Source organism: Macrobrachium nipponense, chromosome 19, assembly GCF_015104395.2.
Source record: "Macrobrachium nipponense isolate FS-2020 chromosome 19, ASM1510439v2, whole genome shotgun sequence".
NCBI classification, from domain to species: Eukaryota; Metazoa; Arthropoda; class Malacostraca; order Decapoda; family Palaemonidae; genus Macrobrachium; species Macrobrachium nipponense.
Window position 1 is genome coordinate 29,362,290 of NC_061088.1, and position 8,939 is coordinate 29,371,228.

The 8,939-nt window shown below is 38.7% G+C and overlaps 1 pseudogene; it reads left to right on the forward strand.

The window, feature by feature from the left end:
• LOC135215493 (decapping and exoribonuclease protein-like) overlaps nt 1-8,393 on the forward strand; it is a 72,918-nt pseudogene extending 64,525 nt beyond the window's left edge.
• Nucleotides 8,394-8,939: the final 546 nt, after the last annotated feature.

The window sequence follows — 8,939 nt, forward strand, 5'->3', positions numbered from 1 at the left end:
GCTTAGGTGCAAGTGGGCGCTTATGAGCAAAAGACTGCTCAGGTGCAAATGGGCGCTCAGGAGTAAATTGGCTGCTCAGGTACAAATGGGTGCTTTGGTGCCAACAAGAGTTCCTCCATTGCCGAGCAGTGTAACACCAGCGGGCACTTGGACAATTAGATATGTAGAACGTTCATTAACTTATTCTCCTACTGGTGTTACATCACGTTTACGTCTAGAAGAATTCTTCACTAACACTTGACGTTCGTCTGAACGTTCATTTGAAAAATTTTTTGGGCTGTCCCAAAAACTGCATGAGGGAATAGCCTCTTTCACTTTTTACATGGCACCCGAGAGGTGCATACACTAATGTTGCTGACCTTTTTAATGGTATAACTTGCCACTGTTGCACCACTGGCGCCTCTGTTCCAGACTTGAATTCTCTGAACTAGCCAAAAGGCGGTGTGCTTCCTGGAATTCGCCTTTCCATTGGCTATCTGTTGCTACTTGTGAACTTACGACGTGCGAGTGAGGGGCTGACTACCTAGGGGAAGACCTCACTGACCTCCTTTGGCCTTTTGGCATAGCTTCTCCCAGGTGTTGGGGAGTATGCTAGGGACCTTTGCCTAGGAGAGTCGGCGGGTTGAGTAGCCAGCCCCTCCGCTATCACTTACTTTCACTTGCAAGACTTTTATCTTGTATAAAAGATTTCACAGAAGCTGCAATCTGAGCTACTGTGTTCACCAACATGTCTAATTTCCTTTCAAGAATGCAAGTGGCGTTGGGTTCGGAGTGCGGGAGCTGTGTCCAGGATCAAGACTATTAAAGGGGGATAAAGCAGAGAGAGGGACTACTGGCAATTCAACAGAAGATTTAACAGATTTCTGGCTAGCTAAACTTTTGTCCCTAGGTGTCGCTTTTTTCTTTCTGTCTTCCTCTAGCTTATTCAGGTGAGAATTTAACAATTTCCAATCTTTCATTTCGCAATCCTTACACTCATAAGATGAACTAGGTGAACATACTTGTCCCCTGCAAGATTTACACTTAATGTGCAAATCATACTTCGCTGAAGTTAGTCTAGTATTGCAGCCTGCACTGCAATAGCAAATAGTACTTATAAAAATTTTGTCAGACATACTGAAAACCAACAGGCCAAAAAGCTGTCTTTATTGTGGATCGTCACTATCAGGCAAATTGTCGTAATAAGAAATCAGTTGTATAGTATCTAAATTGCCAAAAGGCTACCAAAACAAAATAGTACTTCATTTAAAACATTGCTACTGCCCACGACTGTCGCCGAAAGCCAGCAGAAACAAATTGTTTTTCTCTGCTCAGTTGTTCCTCTCTTTCCTGAAAGTGGCCTGTTCACCTACATAAAAAACAAAAGATTCACTATGCAAATTCCAAAATTTTTAGCAGACAAACCCAATGCCATTTCCATTCTTGAAAGGAAATTTGACGTGTACACAGTACCTCAGATTGTGGCTTCTATGAAATCTTTTTTGCAAGATAAAAGTCTTGAGAGCGAAAGTGAAGTGATAGTGGAGGAACTGGCTACTCGGCCTGCCGATTCTCCTAAGCAAAGGTCCCTAGCATACTCCCCTGCACCAGAGAAGCTGCACTGGAAGCCCAAGGGAGGTCAGTAGGGTCTGCCCCTAGGTAGTCAGCTCTTCAGTTGCACCTGTCGTAAGCTCCCAGGTGGCAAAGGATAGCCAATGGAACGGCGTATTCCAGAAGCACACCGACTTTTGGGTAGTTCAGAGGATTCAAGTTCGGAACAGAGGCACCAATGGCAAGTTTAGACAATTAAAAAGGTCAGCAACAGAAGTATCACGCACCTTTCAGGTGCCATGTAAGAAAGTGACAGAGGCTATTCCTTAATGCAGTTTTTGGGACAGCCCAGAAAGTTTTTCAAGTGAACATTCAGACAAAGGTCAAGTGGTTAGTGAAGGAATCTTTTAGGCGTAAGCGTGATGTAACACCAGTAGGTGAATCAGTGAATGAACATTCTACAGACAGACATTTAGTGTCTAAGCGGCCGCCTGTGCCACAATGTTCAGCACTGGAGGAACTTTAGTTGGCATCCGAGCACCCATTTGCACCTGAGCAGTCATTAGCTATGTAATTAGTACTTGGTAAGCAACATATACAAAATCACTCTTTTCAGTCTTAGACACTGAATGGCTGAAAATGCCCCAGTGCGCTTGACTAAAGCCAGATTTTCATAAATTGAATCAAAATCAACGAATGGTACATTAAAGGAGACTGTTGGAGGGAAACTGTTTTACTACATCTTCATTAATGTGTCAATGATGCCCTTCAAAGTATAGTGGCTCCTGAAATGGGAATGTCTCGATGATCCCAACTTTGAAAGAGTGTATAATGCTGTTACTAAAACCATTTTTAAAAACTTCAGAGCTTAAGAATATAGTCATAAAAATCGGGAATGTCTCAATGATCCTAACACTGAAAGAGTATATAATGCTGTGACTAAAACTATTTTTAAAAACTTCAAAGCTTCAGATTAGTCTTATGAAAATCTTCATAAATTCAGACACTATATTTAAGCCCCATAGAGGGGTTATATGCCTTCACCTTTTCCAACTTTTTATTGCAACTCTGGGGTTTTGTCCTATCACCATCTTTAGATCATACTTAATCTCACTCTCTTATTTTCTGGAACTCTTTTACTAGCTGTCCATCCATTCCAACCCTTCTTTTCACTCTTAAGCACTGAATGGCCATAAGTTCCCCACCGCTTGGCTTGAAATCCTAAATTTCATTCATTCAGATTTACTGTGTTGGTGGGTAGGAGCACTCGGATACATAAGACACAACATATGCAAAATATCCAACTATTAAAATTAATTAAGGTAATGCTATCCATAATAAATTACAATATAATGATTAGGATACTCACAGTGAAAAAAACCACAGAAGCTCATTATAATAATAATGGTTTGCCAAGCATTATTGAAAAACCAAAGTAAGGGAAATTAAGCCTGCCCCAAGTATAGCTTAATAAAGTTAATAGTAAAGTTAAATCAGGTTATGGAACTAACCCAATAAAACTGTCACTTAACATGAGTAATGACGAAATGCATGAACTTTTTAATGTGAAATTTAGCTTATTAAAATGAGTCCAAATTTACCATTAAAATGAGTCCAAATTTACCACTACACTAAGAACATGAATAGTGATCATTCAAAGGCAAATGAGTGATGTACTTGCAGTGAATTAGAGTAGTAGCAGCAAGGAAAGATAAAACCAACATAATTGAATATTTAAGTAACCTGAAGAAAAATGCAAAAACCACAGGATAAAAAAAAACAAATGTCAAATACAAATATGAAGAATTATGTAGGAATAAGATTATAAGAAAAAAAATGTGCAAGGTCAGCCAAGAATGAATTACATACTTGCTTGAAGTATATAAAAGGGAATCCTTTTGGTGAATGTTCAAGGTACTGCTGACCACTGTAATAAGCATACTGTATATAAACTGAAGAGTGTGCGGTAAACAAATATAGCCATTTTGATATCCTGCTTTTTGAAGACTAGTGATTCCTTTTGTGCTTTCAAGGGAATGCCTTCTCCTTTGTGTAGTCTTAATTAGACAAAACAGCATAAAAAAGAAAGTTAACTTGTATGGATTTTATTACTGTCCATTCTTAATGCAGCTAGTTACAAGTTTGTGTGCGCTCTTTCACCAAAACCCACACAGTTTGGACAGTTCAATAATATATTGTTTTATGAATATTTCAGGTGACCCTGAGAAAGGAGTAGATGCCAATGAGGAATACCGCGTGGTGCTGAAGAGTCAAATAGGCAAGATTTCCCTTCTTTATGCCCCAGAAGTAGACTGTGTTGACCCTGAACGCTTTGAGGAAGATTTCAAAGATATGGAAGCCTTTGTTCTGGTTAAATGTTGCAGAGAATTAACAGAGGCCAAAAGGATGAAAAACCATAAGAGGTAAGGATTTGAACATGAAATAAATGTGTGTATTGTTTTATAGTGGCCTTTCCTCTTGTATTTAATAGTAAATATCATTTTAACAAAATATTAAGATCTTATAATTTTTTTTTGAAGGATTTTCAATCAAGACTAGTAATTTTCCAAATATTAATTGTTTGAAAGAGATAACCTTTACTTTCTGATACTTGATCATAATTGTATGAAGGATTTATGATTACTGTTGTGGCATCACAAGATGTATAATCAAGGGTGTACATACCTTTCATTTCCAATGAAAATAGATTTTTTTCCATCTTGCATTAGTATAATAAATAATGTGTATGTTTTAATGTTTATGTTTTATTTTACACTGCACTGCTTTTAGTTATAAAAGCGGACATCATAGTTGCCCTACCTTTTATGTACCCTCTCATTTTCAGACGTAATTATGTGGAGACTGACAGGTCCTCAAATGACATAATTATCTTGTCAACATTGCCCTTGACGCATGCTGTGCTGCTGATTGTTATAAATGATTTTACTTTTATGTTGGGTTATTGCTCTCCAGCTTGATGTTATTTAATGTCTACTGCATCATTATTAATATTACATAAGTAAACAAATATATTCTGACATTAATAATTTTTCCACATGAGGGATTAACTTCCAAGAAAAGGGAGAACAATGATCACTTCACACTTAAACTGCTGACTCGTTAGTGAAACCACTGTAAAGACAACTAAACTAATCCCCCCCTTCCCACTAACCATGCCCCTCACTTAGTTGCATACATATGTGCTTTCTTACTTCCTGAATGCTGAGGCTCCTCTTTCCAATACCTAAAAATACACACACTATATATAATATATATTATATACATATGCATATATTGTTTTATGCCACCAACCCAGGGAGGCCACTCCTCCGTAAAACAACACCTTCAAAGGCAACAAATGCTTACAGCTTAACATGATCTGACTGGGCGGACTGGTAGATATAAACAGAAAGAGGAATGTGAACCCTACTTGAGTAGTCTTATAATAAAATGCATTAGAGATAAGGGTTTTAAATATACTCAGATGAATAATTAAGCATTATAACTCTCAGTACGGGTATCAGAAGAGTGAAATTTACAAGGAACACTAGCAGTCTCCATGACACTTAAAGGTTTACATTAAAATCACAAAGCAAACAAACACTAGTGCCGATTAGCAAGTAAACAGTACTACAACTAAAATTAGTACACAAAGGATTATGAACTCAATAAGCTTAAATTAGCACAAGGGACATCGGTAAAATACTTCAGCAAATGTTTATCACTTTGGCAATTGCAGGTATGGCACCCCAGGATTTTCCTGGCCGTTAAGACTAGAGTTTGCTCTGCTGGAGACTGCGTAACCGGGCACACAACATAGGACCAGCAAGGGGTGTGCAAGACATACAGTCATGACATGAGTTCGGGACTGTGCAATGCATATATGTATAGCAACAATATTACACTGATATATTATCTGGGCAAAATTACTCGTCTTGTTATTTTTCAAGGGGCAAAAGCATATATCAAGCAAGAAAGCACACCATTACATGAGGCACTAATAAAATGGAATTCAAGGATTTTTGGAAATTGGGAATCTGGAAATTTCACAGCAAAGAAGGTAAGAGCGCAAGGGAAAAGAGGTGAATACTGACAACCTACTGCGTTTTTCTTGCCTTACCTCCTTAGAGTGACTGTTGCAGAGATTTGAGGGCCTGAGGAACATCAGTTGGCTGTGGTGCTTCACCATAAGGTGTGGTTGAACTAGATTCTTCCACTTGAGTAGCCAAGTAATATGACAGCAGGTAGGAGGGGCTAGACTTGTGATGGTAGAGGTGTGCTACTAGCCAGATGATAACCCGAAAGAGCATTGGCAGGCTTCTGTCACTCTCTGGGACAAAGCAGGCCTCTCACGGGCATGGTTAGGGTAGGCTGAGGTCTGGAGCGTAGCAGGCAGGGAGATCAAGATAGTGACCTGAATCTTGAGTGGCACTGTGAGAGTGCGGACTTCTTGTAGGATGCGAGACTGTAGGTGGAGGGAGAAACGAAAGCTGGTCGTGTCCAGGACTCGAGCAGAGTGCGGTTGCAAGCGCAAGTTGTGGTTGGTCGTGAAGTTCGGACTGTATGCCAAAATGTTCCTAGACTTAACCTTGGATCAGCCATCATGGGTCATCCTTAGCATCTTGACCGGTACTGCACTGTGAAGGTAAAGACATTGCAGGGGTATGTATACTCTGAAGGAAGGGGATTGGAGTTTGGAGTTTCACCCCCCCCCCCCCCCCCCACAAAAAAAAAGAAAAAAAAGCTGGGGTTGGCACCGGTGCCAATGTCTTAGCTGGCAGCTTCCTGCTGTGATTCAGATTTCCCAGGGGAGTGATAGCACTGCAGCCTTTGTCCTTCCGTATCGGAGACATGGATCCTGAAAACAACAATTACCGCTAGTATTGAGTTTTAGAAGGGGCAGTTGCTTGTGTTCGAAGAAAGACAGCAGGTAACAAACGTCAAAACTGACAGGACCGCGCCTAAGGCACTTGGGTCGCTAATGGGCCAAGAGTTGAGTGAGGAACTGACCATGGAGGCTGGTACTGGAACTTCAAGTTAAGCTGTGTCAGTTCCTTTGGAGAAGGTGTTTAGCAGGTCATTTATCATCCTTTTGGAGATGTTTGACTGGTCATTCATCATCTAGGAGTCCCAATTTTATGTTAATGACATGAAAGTCAGAATACTCCCAAGGGAACTATAATGAGATACAACTCTATGAAGGACCTCACACAGATGGGAAATATTTCTGAGGATTAACTACTCCTGGGAAGCATTACAAATTTCACCCTTATGCTGGGTGTGGGAACTTCACCTTCACCTCCCCCCCCCCCCCTCCCATACACACGTTCTTGTGATGTTCGTGAATTATATTTGAATCCCTGTGCTACTAATCTCTGCCTCAAATCACTTTTGTCAAAATATATTATTACCAGCCATTTCATATTCATTCAAAGATATTTTCCAATTTGTTCTGTTGCCTGTGATAAGTTCACTCTTGGGTAATTCAATAATATTGGTTGAACAAGCAACATCCTGATCAGCAAAGTCACGTAAGGCCGTTGGTCCCGTTGCTGAATAACCATTGGTTCCATGCAACGTAAAAATACCATACAATGAAAAAAAAAAAAAAAAAAAAATAAGGCAGAGCCCATCAAAACTGTTCCATTCTTCATAATTTTATGACTTCTCTTCTTTCAACCAGATTCAAGTTGAACCAACTGTGGGTTGAAAATCAACTGGCTGGTATTCCCCGTATTATTGTTGGTTATCGGAATGATGATGGAATTGTTCACACATTGGAGCATCTGGAAACGGAAGATCTTCCAGTGTTAGGCGAAGTAAGAATCTGTGACCTTTTAACATTAAAGAAATAATCTTTTAGCAGAATGATACATTTGCTGTGTGAATTTCTGAACCAAAATATTAAACTCAAAATATTTTTTTATGATTTTACCTACTCAAAAGTGTTCCACAATTATCATTCCCTTTCACTTTTTGTTTACAATTATCATTCCCTTTCACTTTTTGTTTCAACAGGGAGAGTGGGATCCTAATGTGTGCTTCAATTTCCTGGTCAAGTTTCTCAACTTTGTGAAGGAAAGAGTACACAGAGAACCTGGAACTACATTTAGGTTTGTTCGTGAAGCGAGAGGTCATATATACTGTACGAAATTAAGTGACAAAGACCACATAAACCTGCTTCCCAGCTGGTATACTGATGGGTTGTTTGCTGAAGATTCTGATGATGAATCTTGAGAAGAATTTGTTATTCAACGAAGATTTACAGTCTTTGAAGCAGCATCTATCTTCACAATTCTTCACTTTTCATTTCCTCAGCAAAAGTGTTAACTGCTTGCCTATCTTTTATAAATTTCTTCAGTAAGTAACCAGATGACGTAGTTCAGCAGATGCACCAAAGGCTTTTTTTTTCCCAGATTTAAAGTAATTTTTTTATTTATTATCAGTTGAAGTATATGGTAAAAATGTTTGAGTCTGATAATCACTTGATGTAGATGGTAACATCAAAGGGTTACTGCCTGATGCCTTAATACTGACCCATGACTCCTTTTGCTCTTTATCTCTCCGTTTCACTCTCTCATTCATTTATTCATTCCACGTTTTCTTTTATCCATCTGTCATGCTTCTTTAACAATGCTTAGCTTCTCTTTTCATCCGTCATTTCGGAACAAGCAAATCTAAACATGTGTCCTATTGTAGTGTTGCTGAAGTTTTGTTTTATGTGTGTGTGTGTGAGAGAGAGAGAGAGAGAGATTAGTGCAGAACAGCCATAAAGTAATGACATTACTGTAGGAATCAGTATGAGTAACTGGAAAAATACAAACTTATGTTACATAATTACAATAAATATAGAATTATACAAATTTGACTTTCAGTTTACCTCATACCTATCCATATATTAAAAGGTAAGCAAAAACTTTAAATGTTGATTATATTGTATAATGAATGATGAAATGGAACTTGAAATTTACAAATTTATATATATATATATATATATATATAATTATATATATAGATATATATATATAATATATAGAAATATAATTAATTGGTTCCTGATGCTAGTCACTGCCGTAAGATCCTGCTCTCCTATTGGTGAGCATCTCTCCCATCGTGCTCTACGTAAAGGCGTTCTTCGGCCACTTGGTAGCAGCATCGTTATCATAAGCACGCGGAATTCGTTCCTTCATATACAATTTCGTTTGTTAACATAAATTCATGTTAGTGATTTCCCTTTTGTACTTTATCGTGTTGTGTGAGAACCCAAGAAAGTTGCTGAAGTTCATGGAAAGAAGAGGATGCTTTCTATGGAGACAAAGATGGAGATTATTAAGAAGTATGAGGCTGGCATGCGGTTGAGTGTGATTACTAAGGAATATGGCTGAAATCCGTTGACGCTAGGCACCATA